Genomic DNA, 23,655 nt, shown 5'->3' on the forward strand with positions numbered 1-23,655 from the left:
CGAACGTTCCCCGAGTTTGCTGCTGATTCCCGAAATGTTAGATTGTGACTTGCAACTGACGGATTCAATCCGTACGAGGTTCTAAACCAACACCACAACACTTGGCAAATTTTCGTAGTCCCATATAATTTGCCGCCTTGGAAATGCATGAAAAAATAATACATGATGATGACTGTTTTGATAACTGAGGATCCTGGCAGGTCAATTGATGTGTACTTAAGGCCGTTGGTTGATGAGCTGAAGGATTTATGGACAAACGGTGTGTGCACATTCAATAAATCAACTGGGAAGATGTTCACTTTACGGGCAGCAATTATGTGGACTGTGAATGATTTTCCCGCATATGCAATGGTTTCTGGATGGAGCACAAAGGGTTATACGGCATGCCTTATATGCAAGGAAGATGTAACTTCTGGTTGGCATGCTGGAAAAGTTTGTTATCTTGGTCATCGGAGATGGTTGTCATGGGATCATGAGTGGCGGATAAAGGATAAAGAGTTCGATGAGACCACAGAGCATCGCCGCAGACCGAAGGAATGGTCTGGTGATGAGATCTTGGAACAGCTTAACCATTTGGATTTTGCTTCATTCGGAAAAAACAGTTAGTCGGCTCAGACCTTCTACACATTTGAACTGGACGCACAAGTCTATATTTTTTGAGCTCCCATATTGGTCGAAACTAAAATTGTGGCACAATCTCGACGTTATGCATGTTGAGAAAAATGAGTTTGACACATTGATGGGCACGATTCTAGATATCGAGGGCAAGACAAAGGACATGATCAAAGTGCATCTTGATTTGGAAAGAATGGGCATACGAAGGGGTTTATGGATGAATAGGGACAGCGATAAAGCTGGAAGGGATCTTGCATTTTTTTCCATCAAACCGAGTGACAAAATTTTTTTTTCTAAAGTTTGTATCGTCTGTAAAGTTTCCTGATGGGTATGCTTCTAATATTGCGCGTTGCGTAAATGTTGATGAGGGTAAATTTGCTGGACTAAAGAGCTATGACTATCATGTGTTTATGCAACGCCTACTTCCTGTGGGTGTTCGACACCTATTGCTGGAAGATGTAGTGAAACCAATCATGTTGTTGTCCAGATTTTTTTCACAACTCATGGCGAAAACATTGCGAAATACAAACATTAATCAGTTGCGGCATGATATTGTCCAAGTCCTATGCAAGTTTGAGATGATATTCCCTCCAGCTTTCTTTACAAGTATGATCCACGTGATGGTTCACTTGCCAGAAGAGGCATTGCTTGTTGGTCCTGTCAACTATCGTTGGATGTATCCAATAGAAAGGTACACTTGTTCCTCATCATTTGTTTATGCTTCATTATCCCACACTTGCTAATTTAAATCGAATCGTTTTATTTTGCAGGCTTCTCGGCGAGACTGTACGCAATAGAGTGAAGCCCGAAGGATCAATTATAGAGGCATGGGTTCAATATGAGTTGCTTACTTTTTGTGGAATGTATTTAAAAGATGTCAAGACGGCTTTCAATCGTCATCAACGCAATAATGACGGAGGTGTGAGAAATGAGAAACTTTCTGTTTTTGCCCAAAGCGTACGACCCTTTGGAGATCCTGCACGAGGAGAGTCGTTTTCCAGAAATGACATGGAGATAGCGCATTGGTTCGTACTGGACAATTGTGATGAGATAATGACATACTTAGATGAGCATGAGGAGATGATGAAGCGAGAACATCCATCACATTTGTATGCCAAGAAACACCGTCAATTGTTTCCACAATTGTTTTTAGAATATGTAAGTTTTTCACATGTATAGGAATATATAAAATATTTATGGGAATTTATTAATACGATTTTATAAAATTTATATGTTATACAATTATATAAATATATAATGTATATATAAATATGAAGGTTTTTTTTATATAAATATATATATGTGTGCATGCCATCTATATAATGTATGTGTGTACAAGGAGGAAATATATGTATATAGCAATACGTATATAAACAATATGCCTCATTGACATTGTGGTGAGTTTGTACAAGTTCATGTACTCTAACTTGATACGTATACATAATATACCGGCTATGTTGTGGATGAGTAATTAAGTCTTTGTTAAATTGAAAATGGTCAATCCTAATTCAATTCAGACCTTATGATCCACATTCTAATCATTTTTTCAAAATAATGGCAAGGAACATCCACTTTTTTTCAATTTAAAGGGGAATTTAGTAATATGATTTTAAAAAAATTTGCATGACGAATGGAGCAAACTGTCGCGCACACGTTAGTGGAACGGAGCAAACTGTCTCGCATATATGTTTTGTGCGACGAAAGAATTTATTTGTCGCGCATGATGTCTTTATGCAACGACAGAAGCTTCATCGCAATCTGGTATAACTGTGGCTTTAGGGTTTAGGGTTGGGGTTTAGGGTTTAGGGTTCACGGATCAGGGTTTGGAACGTCATGACGTCCTTGCGCGACGGTTCATGCTTAACCGTCGTGCAAGGGGCTGAAATCTCGATCGTTTAGGGTCCTTGTGCGACGGTTTGGGTTTTTTGTCGCGCAAGGGGCTGAAATTTTGGGCGGCCAGACGTGCTTGCGTGACGGTTTGTTTTTTTGTCGCGCAAGGGTGTGAAATTTTGGGCGGGGTGATGGCCTTGCGCGACGGTTTCACCTTTCTCGTCGTGCAAGGGTCCGAAATTTTGAGCGGCATGACGTTTTTGGGCGATGGTTTCACCTTTCTCGTCGCACAGGGGTCCGAAATTTTGAGCAGCATGACGTTTTTGCGTGACGGTTTTAGATTTATCGTCATGCAAGGGTCAAAAAATATATGTTGAGCGACGGTTTAGGTCTTTGTCGCGCTAAGGCCTGTAAATTTTCTGAAAAACACGACAGACCCCTGGTTTGGTCTATCTCCTCCCTTAGTCTCCCTCTCTCTCTCTCCCGATTGCCCTCTACCCATAACCGCCACGTCCTGCCTCCTCAACCCACACATAGCCCTTCTGCCGACCACCCCTACGAATCCCACCATTTTCGCCGCCGCAACACCGCCGAAATTGGGCCGATTTTCGCAAGGCGCTTTCTCTCTCCTCCGGCCACGAAACCAGACGATTGAGGTATGCATTCTCGACTAAATTTCGTGCTCTAGCTGATGGTTGGATAGGGCTTTAGGAATTTTTTGTCTTGGTTTGTGAATTTGTAGAAAATAAATCGGCCGGTTTTTTATTTCAATTTTTGGCACATCCAGCCATTTTTCGGGGTAGGCCCAAGAACCAAAGTGGCTCCAATTGTTGTTTTGAACCTAGGGTAGGAAGCTTGGCCTGTAATTTTGTGAAATTTTCAGCGATCATTATCGCTTTGGACTCCATGAGCTATCGACGCGTGGGTATCGTAGTAGAGGGACATTGTGTCCCACTGCGATCCCCTAGTTGTCACGAGCGCGTAGGTGTGTTAGGATTTCAATTTGGTTATCGTTTCAGTGTCGAACGGATTTCGCCTATTGTGTGATTTTCGAGTTTAATATGTTCGGACCGTTGGATCGCACTAAAAATCACGCATGTTGTTCCGTGTATTTCTAGGATCGTATAGGATTCGATTGATTTTCGATCGGAGTCCCGGATACTCCGAAATTGCTAACCCTAGGGCAAGATATGCTTTAATTAAAATTAGTTAAGATTGTTAAATTGGGAAAAAAAAAATTATGTTTGTTAATAATTCTGATATGTTTTTGTTTTATTAGTTGTTTCAATATTTATTTTTATTTCATTACATGTTAACCCAATTAGATTAACTATGTTATAAGCTTTACCTAAAAAATTATTAAATGTTACATGTTTTTCCTTGGCCAAGATGTTAAACCTTATTCGAAGCCGTAAGGTGGTGACCACTGGACAGAGTTCGCCTCCTCCGGCTCAGCCTGCTGCTATCACTACTCCAGCACAGATGGAGCAGTTGCCTTGTGATCCCCTAGTGTCCCATGCCACGGCGTCATCTGCGTCATCTGTGGCGCAACCTTTTAGTGCCAGACGTCGTCACCGTCCCCCCAGCATGAATGACACAGCATCGACAGATGGTACTGGTGCGTCAGGATCACAACCAGGTAAAGATTGCCTTGAACTCCATCTGTTGTTGTCCAACATTTTTGTAAGATTACTATTAACAGTATACTTTCTATTTCTTTACAGCCAAGAAGAACACCCGGGGACCTTGTTGGCAGTTGAAGACGACGAAGGTCACCCGAGTGACCAACAGTCGTATTAGCATCGGATACGACGCGCGGCATTGGGCTGCACCAACGGCTGAATTGCATAGCTCTTTGGCCTACGACGTTGGTCAAATCGTTCGGAGATGCCCTATGCAATGGAAGTCTTGGAAGGTCATCCCTGAGGAGATGCGGACGGAGGTGCTCGGACAGTTGTCGGTATGTATCCTACCTTTTAAATGTTTTGTAAGTTCAAACTTTCTATATTTCTATTACTTAATGTATGTAATTAATAAATTGCAGACAAACTACAATTTAGAGGACCTCGATGACGAGTCGGTGGCGTACGTGAACAGACTCTTTGCTGAGAGGTACAAGCAATGGAAGAGTGACCAGCACCACCATTTTCAGTCATTTGATGATCCGCGGGTCGCTCTTCAGGAGGGTTGCCCGAAGGAGCTGGAGGGGCGGGAGGATAGCTGGGCATGGCTTTGTGGTCATTTTCAGGAGTCTGATTATGTGGTAATTTTTTTTAATTCAGTTCAATATTATTACACGTTTTTACTAATGTTTATTTATTTATATTTCATTTCAGTTTCAACTAATACGTTTATTTTTTGTATAACAGAAGCCGGTGAAAGCAAATAAGGGCAATAGGAACAAGAAGACGCTTCTCCACCATTCAGGTTCCAGGCTATTCTCATATAGGATGGAGGTGCGGCGGCAGGTAATAAAGTTGTTTATATTAAATTTTTAATGTCATTAATATATATATTTTTTTTCATACTAACACTTTTCTTCTCTTGTTCAATTCAAGAGGGGTCCAAATTCCCGGAAATTGACGTCTTTGGCGACGTTTATGTTCGAGCTAGCAATGAGTTGGTGGAGTCCCTTCATGTAAGTATTATTATATTTTAATTATTATCTTATGCATTCAAGTTTCATAATTACTATATGAATGTTGTAATAAATATTTTATATTATGTCAAATAGGCGACGATGCTAGAGAGGAGCCAATTCGTTCTTCATGAGTCCGCCTCTTAGCTTCCTCCTGACACTCCACTCGAGTCCGTGGATCCTCCACAGGATGCGGGGTTTCAGATCCTGACCGAGACCTTGGATCAAACTCTCGGGAGGAGGCCAGGGACATATTGTCGCGGGATGGGGAATGCCAGGCGGCGGGAACCTATAGGCTCTTCATCGTTGCAGTCAAACCAAGTGACTGCTTTGATAGCAGAGGTGGCCGAGCTGAAGACCCAACTCGCATCGATCGTTTGGTACGGCATTCCAGCTCCGAATGTTGGCCCCTCGTCCACCTTCGACTCTATCCAGCCCGAGCATACCCACCAGACCTCTGCCCCTGTCGACCATGTCCAGACTTCGGAGCCGCATTTGCAAAACGACGACATAGATTTTGGAGCATTATTTTGATTATTGTTTACTTTTTTCATTATATTTGAAACATTTTTCTTGTATTCTATATATTTATATATTTTTCTCCTGAAATTTGGTTTCCTACATTTTTTTATTGCAATTTGATTTTATTAAAAAAATATGCATAAATAAAAAAAACAAAACATTATAATTAAATAATATATATCATTTTGCATGATGAAAAGTTGTCATCGCCCTGATTGCAATATGAGAATATATTTTTGCGCGACGAATGGAATCTTCGTCGCGCATTCGTCTTCCAAATGTTTGCGACACAAAGATGTCTCTCGTCCCACAAAACGCGTAATGAAACTTTTGTAGTTGCGCAACGTTCCGTGCGATTACGAAATTTTTGCCACGCAGACATTTCATACACGAAGGATTCTCTCGTCCCCAAATTTTTGCGCGACGATCCCTTCCGTAGTGCAAGGATTGGCGCGACGAAACATTTATTGTCGCGCAAGGGTTGGCTAGACATACGTTATGTGCGGCAAATGTTTCCCCATCGCTATTTTCGCTCGACCAATAAACAGTATTTGCCGTGCAAAGCCTTTCTTTATGACCTTTGCGCGACGGCCTGTGCGCGACAAGGTTTTTGTCATGCATTTGTTTGCACAACCAGATTCATCTTTGCGCGACAAAAAATTATTCGTTGCGCAATCTGTAAAATGTAGTAGTATTGAATGTTGTAACATTCATTTTATATTATTACAGTGAATGTACAATTTCCAGTCTTTTCGGGAAGAGGCTTTTTTTTAATATATTTATAATAATATTAGTCTGTTGTTACGTGACAGTTAAAATCCGTCAAGAAAAGAGCTCTTAAATGTCAACAAATAGGTAAGCTGACACTTAAAAAGTGTCAAGGCTGACCATAAGCAAACGATTTTTTCTATCGTGTGACGGTTATTATCTGTCAGGGAAAGCGTTTTCTTGACGGACAAAAAGCGTCAAGTATGTGGGTACCCTTTTCCTGACACTGGTATTCTTGATGCTTTTTTAGCCGTCAATTAAATAGATTCTTGACACTTTTTAACCGTCACTAAAGGCAGTTTTCTTGTAGTGAGAAATGTTATAGCATGCCCCCTTAAATTTTGTGTGATTTCAAAGGTTACTGTTAAACTTTTGGTCAATGTCTCCCTTAAATATTTAGGGCCCGTTCGGTATCATTTTCAAGCGTCATTTTCTGTTTTTGTTTTCTGTTTTCACGTGAAAACGTGTTCGATGGGTTATTTTGAGAAACAAGCTGAAATTGTTTTCTGAGAATGAAAATAAAAGTACGAATAAATGTTGATAACGCTAGAAAGTCGTTTTCGTTTTCGGCGTTTTTGTTTTTAGTCTATCCAAATCAAAGCCAACTCTTCTCCGTCAAATGAGCAAACAATCCAATCATATCCAAAACAATCAAATCTCCTCTTCCAACCATAATCAGCCCCAAAATATCAAGAAAAAAATAGTCACACAAATTTGCAAACCAAGAAAAAAAGACAGAGAGAAAGAAGAAAAGAAAAAAAAAAGAGGAAGAAGAAGAAGAGAAAGAATCAGAAAGGGCAGAGAGAGAGAGAGAGAGAGAGAGAGAGTTGCAGAGGGAGAGATGAGAGAAACCAGCCACCACATACCCAGCTCAACCACCATCACCACCCAATCTAACCATCACAACCATTAATAAGTGGAACCAGAGAGGTGGGTTGATGGGATTCATGTCATGGAAGGAAGGAGGAGTGAAAGTGAAAAAGAGGGAAGGAAGAAGAAAAGAGAAAGTAGAGAAGAGGAAGAAGGAAAGAAAAAGGAACGGGGAAGGAAAGAAGAAGAAAAGAGGAAGAAAGAAAGAAAGGGAGAAAAAGGAGAAAAGAAAAATGAAAAAGGAAAGGAGATAAAAGATAGTTTTATCTTTTAAAAAATAATATAATTTTTTATTTGTTAAATTATACATTTTTAAAAATATTTTTTCAAAACAGAAATGAGCAAAAATACCCTTGAAAAAGAACTAACATTATATTATTCTCAATTTGTACTAACAGACATATTTTCATTGTAATATTTTTCATTGTTTATAATAATTTTAGCCTCTAAAAATATCAAAATTAAAAAGAAAAAGAACTAAAATTAGCAAAAATACACCTGAAAAACAATTGTACTACTAGACATGTTTTCATTGTTTTTATTTTCTAATTAATCTACCAGACTCATTTTCATTTCCTGAAAATGCAAATTTGTTTTCCTGTTTTCATTCTCTGAAAATATTCTTAGAAAACATTCTCCGAAAACGTTACTAGATAGGCCCTTAGACTCCTCAAATAGTCTCATCCATTAACTTAGACCATCAACAATTGATGGGAAAATCATGGATGCATCGTGTTAGGAGGATGAGTTTTCACGTCAAAGAATTTGAAATATAACTTACAGGTGCCACGTGTTCTAGTTAGTTATAAAATTATGTAAGTTACTCTGAAACCATTTGATGCGTATAACGTTTGAGACCTCAGAGGTGGATTTTTCCTTGAGATTTAGTTTACCTGATTGGGAATTGAAGCATTACTCTATGTTCGTTTTTTGTGATGAAAAACATTTTGGGGGATTGCTAAGGGTTTTCATTCTTTTTGCCATTGAGTTCAACAGTCCCTGATAAATTGAGCAGAGAAGATATAGTGCTGCATTCACATTTTTATAGTACTGCTATTAGTATGTTTACAACATTTGAGGATTATATGCTAGTAGTATGTTTACAACATTTTGGGCATTACTTGCTTCTGCATTCTGTCTTAAACCATTTCCTTGCTTTCCATGTTTCGGCACGTTAGAGAATTAAACTTTCATATTTGCGTATAATTGGTGAGACAAAGCTTCCATCCGTATTTCTTCAGGTACATGCTGTCCTCTCAGTTCTTTTCTTCATGCAGAGGCATATTCAAATGATGAATCTGTCAAGGTATCCCTCAAACTCAGTTTTTGGAGGAATAGGCGTATTCAAATATCACTGGGAAATTTATAATTTTTTAGATTTTGATTGGAAGGAATTTTCCATGCTTCTTAAATTTGGTAATGAGGTCAGGGAATAATTCTTTAAGATGCATATAAGGACAGTTTCATTTACTTTCCCAATTTCGTTATTTCAATGACCTCATGTAGAACCACTACCACAATAATATAAAACCGTTAAATGACGCAAAATGAAAAAACCATTGTGGTTTAAAAAACCATTACAAACCATGATTGGTGTTATAATAACGGTGGTTATGGAGTCCGAAACCCTTAGTTGATTTTAATAGCATGACGGTTGAAAGAAGTCACATTCGTCTTTCAAATTAGTTGATTTTAATAGCACGACGGTTGAAAGAAGTCACGGTCGTCTTTCCAAGACGAGCTAATGAAAATTTCGCTTAAGTGAATTTGCGGCCCTTTGTGAACCCCTCTAGTTCGCATCTTTTCAATCTCTATCCTAAAGCTCCAGATAATTGTGAAGCTCCAAACCCTAGCCTCCTTTCTTTTGAAATTCTCGGCCCTTCGTGCTCTTTGTCTTGTAGATCTCGTTGAACCTATACTTCTTTAGAAATAACAGACGGCAGTTCTTTTCAAAAAACCGTTGCCTTTACAGTTAATAGACAACGGTTTGTAGTAAAAGCGTCGTTTTTACATTTAATAGACGACTGTGCATCGTCGTAGTTTGTCATTCAAAAGATGTCGGTTGATATAACAACGGTTTTCAATGCAAAAAGACGACGGTTTTCCCCCGTCGTCTATTTCAGTTTTTGTAGTAATGAACCAAACTCTTTAGCCTGCCTAAACGACACATAAAGCTTGTGCACATCAAACACACTTCCTCACATGTAAAGAAAATTGTGCTGGGAAATCGTCCAGATGTGACCCATATGCATGTGGGCCCCCAAAGGGAGCCCCGCACAGGGGCATATTAGCTCAGTGCAAATCATAATTTTAAAAATTCGTTTATCAAGAATTGGGATTAAAAGATAATTTTACGTACAAATTTTCTTTGATTGGAATCAGCGTGGTATTGGTGTAGTTATAAAAACATGAGAGGGTTGGGCACAACAATTTTTCTTAAGCAAACAACCATAAATCCTATATTTTAAGAGTATTTCATCAGTTTGAACTTTTCTTCTCTCATTTTTATTTTCGATTATCTATTCATAAAAATAAAAATAAATAAAAAAGCACAATTTGTACTTGTGTGTAGATTTGTATCTTACTTGTTCAAGCTGAAGTGTGTCTGTTCTTCTTTTGAAAACATATGCCTTTGAAATTTCAGCTAAGAGAGAAGTGGATATCCTACCTGAGGTGTGTATGGGCCTTTTTGTTCCAACAGCCTGAAGAATGGGCTTGGGCTGTCGTAAGAAGAAAAAGAAACAAAATTCCCCAAGTGTCTGAGTTCGAAACCAAGCTCCCAAAAGAGTTTTTGAAAAGTCTGATGAAACTTTTAGAAAAACACACTCAGGTTTTTTGCACCAATAGCCAAATAAACACGATAAATCGATTAGTGGCTTAGCTTGAGAAGCTTGTGGCATGGGAGCTGAGCTTTCACAAGTTTAGCAATTTGAGAGAGAGGGAAGCATGAATTTCTTACAGAGAACAAGGGTTTGAAGTGGGCAGAGGAAGATTAGAACGATTTCTTCCTTAAGGGAAGAAGAAAACAAACAAAGAAGAAGATTGGGTGGCTTGAGTAAATTTTCAGTTGCTTGCCAAAGCTTGGTCGGGCCTTGAATGGGTTGGTTTTCTGGGTAGCAGAAGCCTTCTTTTATAGCCACAAAGAACCCTAATTTCATCTAACCTTTTCCTTCCTTTTTCGTTACTTCTTTCCACTTTATCTTCTTCGGTGAAATTCTCCTGTCCAAGGTGCATAGGTAAGGAGTTCTTTGTGGTTCCAAGGTTTTGGCATGGCTGGTCTTTCTCCATAGGGGTGAAGCGCCATTAACTTTCTTCTCGATTTTTCCTATGGGAGCTAACAGAGAAAAAGGTGAGAATGGACATGCTGTTTACCCAACAGGTAAACCTCTTGCTCGCATGGATTTCCTCTGGTTTTTGTGTTGGCTTCCGTTAACTCCTTTGGGCAAAGGCTGAACGTGTTTGCTAGATATTTTATAGAGTGCTGGACTGGGCTTTTCCCAAGGCCATGGGTCGGTGATATTCTACTCTTCAGCAACTGGTCAGCTTGTTTTCGTCAAGCTGCTGGAAGCAGTTTGCCTGTTGCGTTTTTAACAAAATATTTGGGCATTCTAATTAACATTAGGTTTTCTAAGCAAACTACTGTATTCTTCCTAAGGCATTGGGTCATGTTCACTCTCTCATGCTAGCCCATGTTTTTGGGGCCAAGAAATGGGTTCAAGTTTTGGTGCTCCCAAGTAGCCCAAAATTCTCATTCCTTGATCCCTTAAATGGGCCTAGTGAATGCTTGTACCCATCCACACCACAACTTTCTCAGCAAGCCCCAGGTAATTTTCTGGCTTGGGCCCACTTAAGCTTGTGGCATAGCTTGGTGTTAGAATAATGGTTCTTCTTGCATGACATTTACGCTTGTGCTTGAGTTTTATTATTATGCCGCGATAGGCTATAATCGAGCCAAGTAACACCGAATGGATATGCGAGCGTGGTTTTGTAAAGTTGGTATGCTCTCGGCTCTTTTGTACATGCTTGCTTGGCATGATACGTGGCCCGTAGCTTGTATTGTTGTGTCCTACAAATTCTCTTTTGTCCCGATTGAGCTTTCTTTGCGTTCAATTATTTGTGTTGGGCCAAGAATTAATATGGGCTTAGCCCCTTGGATTTTTGGCCCTCAACATTAGCCCCATTGATTATTGGGGCTATGAGCAAATATTGAGATGGGTCAAATAATCAAACCCGTCCCAAAAAGAAAAAGTCAAACCCATGTTGTTGACGTGACCTTTTCGTTTCTCGCGTGTGTGCTGCCATGATTATCTTCCAGCAGTCTTGCATATTCCCCAGGTACGCTTCCATCAAATCCATTTTATTTTATTAATTTTTTATTTCCTTTTCTTTCTTTCTTCTTTCCGTTTCTGATTTTCTCCTCTGTGCGTGCAAAACCCGAGCTACCTGCCTCTTTCCTTTGGTTATTGCTAGTTCAGGTCTAGAGAACCTTTGAGAACGAGGAATCAAAGCGAGGCATCATCCATAACCGCTAGTTGGTCATCACTTAAATTGATTGTTTCCAACTGCTCAGCTACTGTCGTCGATCCATCTTGCATGTGCTTGGGTTCTGTCATTAGCTCTTGGAAAGCAAAAGGCAGGGGTGCCTTGTCATCTGGACTCCTACGGTTGCCTGCTTGCATAGCTTCTCCTCCAAACTCGGGGCTCTCCCGTAGGATACGGTTAAGCCCCCAACCACGTCATAAGAGGTACACAGTGCGCCCATCTGGCAGCATCATCTTCGAGCATTGGGGATGATCGTAGGCATAATTGTTGACTTCCAAGTGTCTCTTTCTTTCTCAATCAATAATGGTGATGAGCTCCTCGTTGCTTAGATCACGAATTTCAGTCCATGAAGGGAGATACGTCCCAAAATCCTTAGATGGGTTGCTTCCAGCACCTGTGCATTCGATGTAAAATTCTGCCTCGGAGTAGTGAGCTTCGTTTTTGTTGAATGGTGCTTGATTTCCAGGTATACGAAGTGGCCTTAGTCCACATTGTAAGTTCTAGTTATCTTTTTTCCTATGAGAAGCCCTTTGTAATTTTTGGTGGATAAAATTGAACATTCGACATCTGTAGTAGCTATTCGGTCATGCAATGACAATAATAATGCGCTTTCGTGAACAAAGAATAAAGTTGTAATTTCTGGCGTCTTTTTCCTAGTTTCAAAGAACCATAATCCATTTGCAATCTAGACAAGAGTTCGAAAACTACAAAATATGGATGATACTATCGCTACCCATCAAACTTTTCATCTTGCAGTTTCAATTGTTCCAAATCCCATTTCGTGCCTTGTGCAGGATTATCAAAATTCCTGCAGTTGAGTTGCAACAACTTCACATGATTTAGACATGCTAGGATTCTTGTACCTTGCCAATACCAGCAACATTAGTAGTATTCTTGTACCTTGCCAATACCAGCAAGATCACTAGTATAATGAGACATAATCTTTCAAAATGAGACATAATCTTTCAACAGAAATATGTTGGACATATTTGGATGCCTATTTACAATTAATGTCTGATTTTCAATAAACCTTGATTGGAAATTATGAAATAGATAAATCTGTTACATTTTGTCCCCAACATACATCAATTCCAATGAATGGGATAGAAGAATCATAGACAAAATATATGTGTGGAATGAAAGCATTAGATAAATCCAGCTTTGTTCATTCGCGGATAAATGCTGGATGCATCAATTGAGAAGAAAGGTATTGCCTCATGCAACTTAAAATGGAATCTCCGAAACTTAAAATGGATTTACATACTTTGGCTCCGCATTAAGATCAATGTGATCAATGTGCCTCCTCATTCAGCCATTCAGCTTCATGATCACCAATGTCGACGACGTGCCATGTAATCTGATAGGCGAGGCCTCTTGCCCGCAGTCTTGGTGTTGATCGTCATAAATATCATCATCCACTGCCATCGCATCAGGTAACAACTGCGTTGGCCCATGATCAACAACATCAGTCTCACTGACATCAGCAACACGGTGGCCTAATAGGTGGACCCCGCAGGGAATTTTAACGGGTGCGGGCACTTTGCCACGCAAGTCAAATATAACTTGACACGTATTAACCTGCTTCGTCGGTGGTTCTTCAAACACGTACCTCGCGTGCCTATTTGATTGACGAGTTTCCAATAATGGAATAGACGTGAGGTACACATGACTTTCCAATAATTCAACACATTCGTCATACAGATGAACTGCGTCTAATTCAAAATGTGCCACATTGACGAGTTTTCCATTGAGAAGAATCTTGGCAGAACCAATATTACCAGCACATAGAACCAATCTTAACGTCTCCCATTTTAAATTTGGAGGAATTTCAAAACTAACTTCACATCCAGCATCGTATCTGCAACTCAAATATTGTCTAACTGTTGTTGCATCTTTACAACAGCTGAACCACTTTGGAACTTCATCGCCTGGAAGAATAATTTCGAAAAGAGAATGCGGGGAAGAAACAGAAACCTGATTCAGAAAAATATGTTCTGTGATGTCGTAGCCGCATAGTCTAACGCAATTGGTCAAACTCAGATACATATGGTCATCCTTCCGCGGGAGTTCTGGAATTTTCTCCAATGATGTGCAGTTATCCAGCAATACCCAAGCCAGTTTTGGAATTTTTTCCAATGATGTGCAGTTATCCAGCTCTACGAATTCTATTCTTCGTGGAAGCACTTGTTCTGGAATTTCCAGAAGACTCTGGCAATTAATCAAATAAAGATTCCGCAAGTTGACAAATTTGCTAAAGGATATTGGAAGATTGACAAAATTGCTTTGCGACAGAAAAAGTTCTGTTACTGTGGACCAGCAAAGGAGCCGGAGGAAACTAATTTTTGATAGATTGCATCCCATGAGACTAAATTCATACAGGTTGGGAAGCAATTCGGAGTTCCCCGTAACTGTGAAGTTCTCACAATAATCAGCTTGTAATATTTCAAGACCAGTAAAATATGCAATTGATGAAGGCAATTCTCTTACGCCACTTCCTGATATACTCAAAAACCATAGTGATTCCATCTCGACTTCTATTTCCGGGAAATTCTCAAGGCTTTTGCAATCACTAAGATCAAGTTCTTCAAGAGATTTCAATCTAAGTGTTGCAAACCTTGTAAGATTGAAGCATCCACGAAGATCCAATAATCGAAGCCCAGTAAGATATGCAATTGATGGAGGCAATCCTCTTATGCCACTTCCTGATAGTCTCAAAACCCGTAGTGATTCCATCTCGACTTCTATTTCCGGGAAACTCTCAAGGCTTTTGCAATTACTAAGATCAAGTTCTTCAAGAGATTTCAGTCTAAGTGTTGCAAACCTTGTAAGATTGAAGCATCCACGAAGATCCAATAATCGAAGCCCAGTAAGATATGCAATTGATGGAGGCAATCCTCTTATGCCACTTCCTGATAGTCTCAAAAACCGTAGTGATTCCATCTCGACTTCTATTTCCGGGAAACTCTCAAGGCTTTTGCAATCACTAAGATCAAGGTTTTTAAGAGATTTCATTCTAAGTGTTGCAAACCTTGTAAGATTGAAGCATCCACGAAGATCCAATAATCGAAGCCCAGTAAGATATGCAATTGATGGAGGCAATTCTCTTACGCCACTTCCTGATATGTTCAAACCCCATAGTGATTCCATCTCGACTTCTATTTCCGGGAAACTCTCAAGGCTTTTGCAATTACTAAGATCAAGGTTTTCAAGAGATTTCAGTCTAAGTGTTGCAAACCTTGTAAGATTGAAGCATCCACGAAGATCCAATAATCGAAGCCCAGTAAGATATGCAATTGATGGAGGCAATCCTCTTATGCCACTTCCTGATAGTCTCAAAACCCGTAGTGATTCCATCTCGACTTCTATTTCCGGGAAACTCTCAAGGCTTTTGCAATTACTAAGATCAAGGTTTTCAAGAGATTTCAGTCTAAGTGTTGCAAACCTTGTAAGATTGAAGCATCCACGAAGATCCAATAATCGAAGCCCAGTAAGATATGCAATTGATGGAGGCAATCCTCTTATGCCACTTCCTGATAGTCTCAAAACCCGTAGTGATTCCATCTCGACTTCTATTTCCGGGAAACTCTCAAGGCTTTTGCAATTACTAAGATCAAGGTTTTCAAGAGATTTCAGTCTAAGTGTTGCAAACCTTGTAAGATTGAAGAATCCACTAAGATTCAATAATCGAAGCCCAGTAAGATATGCAATTGATGGAGGCAATCCTCTTATGCCACTTCCTGATAGTCTCAAAACCCGTAGTGATTCCATCTCGACTTCTATTTCCGGGAAACTCTCAAGGCTTTTGCAATTACTAAGATCAAGTTCTTCAAGAGATTTCAGTCTAAGTGTTGCAAACCTTGTAAGATTGAAGCATCCACGAAGATCCAATAATCGAAGCCCAGTAAGATATGCAATTGATGGAGGCAATCCTCTTATGCCACTTTCTGATATTCTCAAAAACCGTAATGATTCAATCTCGACTTCTATTTCCGGGAAACTCTCAAGGCTTTTGCAATTTCTAAGATCAAGGTTTTCAAGAGATTTCAGTCTAAGTGTTGCAAACCTTGTAAGATTGAAGCATCCACGAAGATCCAATAATCGAAGCCCAGTAAGATATGCAATTGATGGAGGCAATTCTCTTACGCCACTTCCTGATATGTCCAAACACCATAGTGATTCCATCTCGACTTCTATTTCTGGGAAACTCTCAAGCGTTTCACATCCAACTAGACAAAGTTCTTCTAAGGATTTCAATCTAAGTGTTGTTCCAAACCTCATAAGCTTAACGCATCCAGAAAGATCCAATTCAACAAGTTTATCAAGGAATCCAACAGAACCATGGACCTCAACCAAACGTGTGCAATTTGTTAGATCCAAGTACTTTATGTTTGGGATTCCAGATAAGTCAGGGATTTTTTCTAAGAATTGACAACCCATCAAATTCATAGTTGTCAACTTTGACAAATGCTGTGAGACAAGAACACAAAAACAGGAAATAATTAATCACACGCTTCAAAAGACAAAAGCTTAGAAAACTATTTTTCATTTTTTTTCCTTCTGAAATTAACAACTCTATTTAAAATTATATATAATGGATGAAAATAATTACAAATGCATACCTTAAAGTTAAATCCATCCAATTGTCTGATATGACTACAAGGCATATTGAACTCAACAAGATGATTTCCTTGAAAATTGGGTGGCAAAGATTGTAACTGACATCCGTTAGGCATATTGAACTCAACAAGACGATTTCCTTGAAAATTGGGTGGCAAAGATTGTAACTGACATCTATCCCAATGAATCAATCTTAACGTGTTGGGCAGATAGTTAATGTGCCCACATAGAGATGCATTACAGTTTATGAAAATTTCAAGATTTACCATATTACGGAAGCATTCTGGATTCAAGGTTATCTTAGCTGGGTTTGGAAGATTCACCATGATGCCTTGAATATTTCTTGTTCCCTAAGATAGAAAAGCATTAACATTAAAAAATGAAGTCATTTTACAAACCAAAATGCAAGCACATTTTGTTAAGAAAATTATATAGGTTACATAAGGTATTCTTTATTCTCAAATTGAATATAATAACATATGTGATACTTACTGTACTTTCCGTTAGAACTTGTTCAACATCCTCGTAAAACCACAATCTACTACGCTTGCCGGGATCATTGGGGCATTCTTCGTGAACTATATCTTTGCCCAGTTTTTCTAGTAAGTCATGCATCTGAATCCTACCATTGTCAATAGTTATCATTGCCTTCTCAATGAGTACTTCAATACAATCTCGGGAGACCTTGTTCTTAGAATTGCTTACTATTTGTAGCACATAGTCCTTAGCTTCACCTTTGAAAAAACATGCAATGTCTAGAAAAACTTGTTGCACGGAATTTTCCAAGGCATCATAACTTTTTTGAAGTATTTTTTGAATACCTGTATATGGTTCTCCTTCATAACTATCTAATATATCTTGCCAACGATCTTTGTCTTTATTACGAAGATGAGAACCTAAAAGTGTTAGAGCTAGTGGAATGCCTTGAGCATACTCTAGTCCACGCTGTGCGAGTTCCAAATAATCCTTTGGAGGTTTGTTGGTTCCGAAGGCACTGAAACTAAAAAGCTCAAGATCTTGGTTGCCATTTAACTTTTGGACCTCGTATATCAAATCAATTCCATGACATCCGCTATCTTGTGTAGTTGTAATGACTCTACTTCCCTCACCAAACCAACCAACACCAGCCAAATTGTCTAATTGCTTCAATTGATTCACATCATCAAGAATTAAGAGAATTTTTTTATGGCTCAACCGTTCTTTTATGACACAAATTCCTTCATCAACACTATGAATTTTCCATTCCCCGCCAAGAATTTTATGAAGAAGAGTCTCCTGTATCCTGTAGCTTGATTAAGCATTGAATTTTCCCTAACATTTTCCAAGAAACATCTTCCTTCAAATTTATGTGCAATGGCATTCCATATAGCTTTTGCAATTGTTGTCTTGCCTATTCCAGATGTTCCCCATATCCCAACCATGCGACGACCATTCCCACCAACATCTAAAAGCTTTTTCACATCTTGGACACGAGAATGAATTCCAACTGGGTGCTTGGCCACATTCCAATATGTGCGGCTCAGTACTTGGCTTAAGATTCCATCAACGATGTTGTTGATAAATGTAGTTTCATATCTGCCAGTTGAACCAAATTAGATTTAAACAAATCCAACCACGCAAAAGAACACAACATACTCAAGTACGTAATAGTTGTTCTGACCAAAAAAGAAAAAAAGATGTAATAGTTGTTTAACCACAAACCTATGTTATGTATCATTTATACTTGTATGCCTTTTGAAGAGATTAATATATGGATTTTGAACTTTCTACTTACAGCTATCAAAAATACAAAAGTACCCAAGAAAATAAATCTTCTCACTACAGTTGTATATTTTTATAACAGAATACTTCTCACTGCGTAATGGTTGCTCAACTTGCCGCTATTCGGTTTCACGTTTTTTTGTCAAGACGAAATTATCATATAATACTTAGCAAGCAACATAAGATCCTACAAAGCAATCTAAAGCAAACATTAAAAAGTAGATATTATCGGTTTTCAAAGTCGATATGCAAAATGATTTCTTACAGAGAAATTATTTGTTAGCTAGCTAAGTTGACTTTGGCTTACCTTGTTCTACTTCAAATGATAAAGTTTTATGATGACTCGTTTGGGAGTGATTCTGGATAGGTCAATAATCACTTTTATGGAGAAGTACATGGGAAGTGTTTCTCTCAATAATCACTTAAAATTATTTAAAATGATTATATAAAGAAGTACGTAGAAGGTGTACCAAATAAGTGACAGAATAACTCCCAAACGAATTCGATAGATTTTCGTCACCATTGGCCTAAGAGTTGGATTAACAAAATCGTATAACACGGTGCAAACATATCCTCGCTAGATCAAGTTCCAATGATCAATTGCAATTGTGTCTATAATTTTAGCTGGAAAAATTAAAAGGAAATTCCAATGCAAAAGTACTCGTAATTTTGTATTTATTCAATTTCCAATATTATGAATTACATAATTACATTACTCTATTGAGAAAAGTGGAGGGCATCTTCATCAAAACATTTTTTAATATTCTGAAAATTGATAAATTTTGTAATATTTCTGGAAATGTTACTTTAGCTAATCATGTGGTGACTCATACAATATTCTCTATTTCCAATAATTCTGCAGCAGCTGTGGCAATCCTGTACCCACCCACGTGTGGCAGCACACAAGACTTGATGTCATTTTACTTTTTCTATTTTTTTTTAAATTATATATTATTAGTGCGTAACAATTAAATGTGACATGGAAATTTTTTATAAAAAAAATTATTAAAATATATAAGTTTTGCCTTAAAATATGACATCGAAATTATTTATAAAAAAAAAAATTAAAATATAGATCTTCTCCCTACAAATTAATAATGAGTAACAATTAAATGTGTGACAAATGGTAATGAGAAAGAAGAGAGAAAAAATTAAATATGAAAATGATAAAGATAGAAATATACGTACTCTCCATCCTTGAAAGTATGTCCGGACAAATTTGCTGCTTCTGTAAGAGCTTCCCTCCATATGAGCACTTTTTCCTTGTCATTCTTGAATTTCCTTTTAATAAGTTCTTCAAATGCGTCACCAAATTTACTTTTTTGGTTTCGCACATCCGTCGGATCCACCTTGTAAAAAATGGGCAAAACTACTTGTTGCTTTGATTGTTTACATTGAAGGATCTTGACAAGTTCATCCAAGCACCACCTCGAAGATGCATACTTTTCAGAGAATACAATGAGAGAAATTCTTGATTCTTCAATTGCTTTGACAAGGGCTGGCGATATTTCTTCTCCTCTTACAAGCTCTCGATCAATGAAGGTGTAGATGCCCTTACGGACTAAAGCCTCGTGCAAATGATCTGTAAAATTGGTGCGTGTATCCTCACCTCTAAAACTCAAAAACACATCATATGTCCATGATGAATCATGAGTGAAAGAAGAAGAAGAAGAAGAAGAAGAAGAGACTGGTTGAGTGGTCATAGGGGGCAGATCTGAAGGAAGTTGAGGTTGAGTAGCCCAACTCCCTATACACCTGAATAAGGATTTGAAGAACATCGAAGAATTGAAGAAGAAGCAGAGAGAATCTTATCTGATTTTGTATTGATTTTCTTTCTTAATAAAACGATACAGTAAAAATTGGGTATGGCAGTGGCGCTCTGGTTAGATTTATGAGGGCTTGACGAGGCAGTTTCCTACCACCTTCCATGTGGGGGAGCTTTCGTTTCAACTTCAAGTCATCAAAGGCTAGATTTTCTTTTTCATACTGATGCGGTCTTTAATTTGGTGAAGCATCTATAGGTGAGAGAGGCACTACCTTTCTTTACCTTTTCTTTACCTTTTCTTTGCTGAATAAATTGCTTTAAGGGAGTGAACATGGCCAGTATTGCTAAATAGCAGATATGGGCCTACATTGCTTTAAGATATGGGTCAAACGGTGATATTATTATTTCTTTTTCTTTTTTCTTTGATGCGCTTTCTTTCAAATGATGATCTTTCTATCCAAAGATTTTGTTTTTAGGTCTGAAAATAAAAAATTGAAAGAATACTGAAACTGTTGTAAAATATAAAGTAGTGGAGCCCACTTACTATTTGTTTGTAGACTTTGGTGCATGAGTTTATTCACGGGTGAATAGTGAATAGTGAAGATGAATCACGGGTGCCATTTATCTGCCTATAAATAGGCAACCTGCAAAGAAGAGGAAAATAAGAAGACAAAGAAGAAAAAGGGAGAAACGGAAAGAAAACAAAGAAGAGGAAAGAGAGAAGAGAGAAGAGGAAAGAGAAGAGGAAAGAGAGAAGAGGAAAAAGAAAAGAGGAAAGAGAAAAGAAAGAGAGTCAGGCAGAGAAGAGGAAGAGAAGGAAGAAAGAGGGTGAGTGAGCAGAGAGAAAATTCAGTGAGCCACACATATTGAAAACACTAAAGTTGTAGCCCTATTATTTTACATAGTGAAAAAGTTACTACTGCTGCTCTCCGGGGACGTAGGCATAGCCGAACCTCGTTAAATACTGTGTCTCATCTACTTTACGTGCAGCTCAATATTCGCACATATTCCAGGTCATTTTATAACACGTTATCAGCACGAGAAGCTCTCAAGTATAATTTTTGTGCTGCACTATTATTTATACTACTAACCATTATGTTGATGTAAAGAAGAAAAGCCAACGCATCTAGCTTTCCACTAATATATCAGTATAATATATATATATATATATTATATATATGAAAAGTTGATGGTAATATAATATACTATATTTATCTGCTTTTCTATTACTAACCATTAACAAAAATGGACCCTTGGTAATACTAAACATATTATCAGTGGGAGACCGTTACTAATACTAACACTTTCCTTATCTTGTTCAGTGGTGGTTTTTATTCCCACATTTATTTTATTTACTGTATGGTGTAGGTTTATTACCCATACAACAGTATTTATTTAAAAGGGTGGTGCGGGTTTATCTCCCACGCCTTTGCATTTATTTAAATGTATGGAGCAGAATTAGTGCCCATACAAGCACGTTTACTTTATCGCAAATTGACTTTTACTTAAAGTATTATTTATGGTATGATGTAGGTTTATTACCCATACGGCAATATTTATTTAAAGGGTGGTGCAGGTTTATCGTCCACGCCTTTGCTTTTATTTAAATGTATGGAGCAGAATTAGTGCCCATACAAGCACGTTTACTTTACCGCACATTTAATTTTATTTAAGGTATGGTGCGGGATTAACGTCCATACAGCAAGCTATTTAATTTATTTAAGGTATGGTGCGGGATTAACGTCCATACAGCAAGCAATTTAATTTATGAATTTAATTTACTGCACATTTATATTTATTTAAAGGGTGGTGCGGGTTTATCGTCCACGCCTTTACTTTTATTTAAATGTATGGTGCGGGTTTATCGTCCATACCAGTAATTTATTTACCAGTAATTTATTTTATGGATTAATTGTGCTGTATGATGAGTTTTTACAGTATGCAGATCAGGACCAGAAGTTCCTTGATCCTCATCATACAATTACATCAGGACTTGAAGATCCTTGATGATGATATTAATATGAGAGCTGGCAGTCTCTCCGGTACTGTATTTGTAAACATGTGATCGAAATTAAGGGTCCTTGATCCCTGACATGTAAATAAGGACCTAGAGTTCCTTAATGATGTAACAGTACCGTATTGGTTCATAGTGCCGTACACATTGATGATAACTGTACTGGCAGATGAATAGATACGTATTCATGACTTGATGAATAGTACTATTCACATGAATAGTGACGTATGCATAAATATGAACCATTTTGGGTAAACCGTCACTATATACAAAAGGGAACCTGCAGTTTCATGGTACCGTACACATTGATGATAACTGTACTGGCAGATGAATAGATACGTATTCATGACTTGATGAATAGTACTATTCACATGAATAGTGACGTATGCATAAATATGAACCATTTTGGGTAGACCGTCACTATATACAAAAGGGAACCTGCAGTTCCTTAAACTCATGGATGAACAATTAAATGAGATGCCAGAAGTTCTTCAAAATATGGACAATTATGTAAGAGCTTGAAGTCCCGAAATATGTACAGAAAATTGTAAAAATGTTCATATCATGAGAATATGTGGGTTTGGCCTGAAGTTCAAAATTTAACAGTGTTTAGAACCTGAAGTTCCAACAATTAAATGGACAACCCTTGAGGTATTATTGCAAATTGTGGTATGCCACATATTTCTTTGGCATAAGAAGATGATGAATTTAAAGTTCGATTTTGTTATAATCGACACCTCAAGGAAGAAATATATTTTGTGAATTCCGGTTGTTAAGAATATACCGCGAAATGGATAATATCAATATAAACCTCAAATAATGAATTGAGGCTCCCCACATATTTTGTTATATCTGGGCCGGAAGCCCATGGATCCAAATATATGAGAGATCCTGAACTTGAAGTTGTGGGTATATAGTAGTTAATGCTCTTCACTACTATATTGCGATATTATCATGGCTTTTACTCAATTCACATTTCATGTCCATTTGAAAAGGGCAAATAAATTCTGAGTTTGTGCCAAGGCCAAAAGTTTCGGGCTCCCATACGTTGAAATATGAAATTTGGGAAAGTCGATGTGGTTATTTGAACCTATAAGGCACAAGGTTCCAAACCGTCATTTTGAAAAGACGTAAAAAACCACAGGTGCAAATTTTAAGAATGTGCGCAATTATTATAACAGGAAAGGAGCAAGATGAAACGCAGTTGCTCCAATCAAGTTTTGCAAAGGCCATATCTATAGGAGGAAATATGGCTACAGTTTCCAGGATCCCAAAATTATCTCAGATCCCCATATTATCTTTTTCTTTCCCAGAGTCCAAAACTTCACGTGGCCTCTGATAATGCCTGTCGGCACTTTCGGCGTTTTCAAGTATTATTTTCAAAGCCGATCTTGCTTTACGGATTTCACGGAGCTACTTTTTCAAAGAGTATCCCGAGAATCTCGCAATTTTCCTATGGTTAATTTGAAATTCACCGGTTCTACCTATTCATTGTATTTGTGTATAAATGTGTTACTAACAAAATTTTCTTTGCAGAAGACATCCAGTTTTCTCCATACCTAGTGATGCGATATCTACTTGTTTTTCTTATCAGTGAGCACTCAATATGCCTAAGAAGCAAGACTATCTCTGATCATCCATTCAGGAAGCGAGACTATCCCTGATCACGTTTCGACCACATCAGGGAACTGTGAAGGCAACCTTATGCTCTAA

The 23,655-nt window shown here is 38.1% G+C and overlaps 1 pseudogene; it reads right to left on the minus strand.

The window, feature by feature from the left end:
• On the minus strand, positions 12,724–20,625 carry LOC18786457 (annotated as a pseudogene).

This window comes from Prunus persica, chromosome G2 (genome assembly GCF_000346465.2).
Source record: "Prunus persica cultivar Lovell chromosome G2, Prunus_persica_NCBIv2, whole genome shotgun sequence".
Classification (NCBI taxonomy): domain Eukaryota; kingdom Viridiplantae; phylum Streptophyta; class Magnoliopsida; order Rosales; family Rosaceae; genus Prunus; species Prunus persica.